We start from the raw sequence: 677 nt of genomic DNA, 5'->3' as shown, positions 1-677 counted from the left end.
AGCGCTCGGAGGCTAGAGCGTCACCGCACTGGGCTCCCCCCTCTGTGCCCCGCTAGCCACTCCTTTCCGGCTCTCACTGCTCCGGTCACTGTCTCCGCCCTTCCTCCTGCTTCCGCTTCCTCCTTCCTGGTCCCGAAGCCCGGCCCCGCCTGCCCACGAGATTGTCGAAGTGGGGTAGGGGTAGGGAAGCGCTGCTGTTGCTTGGACTTTTGCTTGAAGCCGTTTAAAAAGATTTTGAAAAATCTCTGTACCCTTTGTGCATATTTGGCTGATACCTAAACTCAAGTACGTAATTTCTGGCGTAAAGTATAATATAAATGGACTTAAATTTTGTCGAAACCTTAGAGCTTTCTCTTCTGCTCATTTAATTTATAGAAAAAGACCACCATTTAACATAATTAGCAAAGCTAGACTTTAACAACTAAATTTTCTAAGACATTTTCTGTCTGGAAAAAAAAAGCCCTACTTCGCTTTTCCAGTTAAACGGGTTAATTTACGACGTCGCGTAAAGCTCTCATTAAAGAATCCTAATCCTAGTCCTACAGGAGAGCGATAGTTGACGGATGATGGATGGATGGATGGATGGATTAGATAAGAGGGTGGGGGTGGGCAGATCTATAGATACATAGGTAGGTGATAGGCAGATAGATGTAAGATAGATGGATAGATAGATAGAT

This window comes from Myotis yumanensis, unplaced genomic scaffold, assembly GCF_028538775.1.
Source record: "Myotis yumanensis isolate MYYU_CA2020_CCGP unplaced genomic scaffold, mMyoYum1.0.hap1 SCAF_6, whole genome shotgun sequence".
Classification (NCBI taxonomy): Eukaryota; Metazoa; Chordata; class Mammalia; order Chiroptera; family Vespertilionidae; genus Myotis; species Myotis yumanensis.
This window is presented reverse-complemented; position numbering follows the sequence as displayed.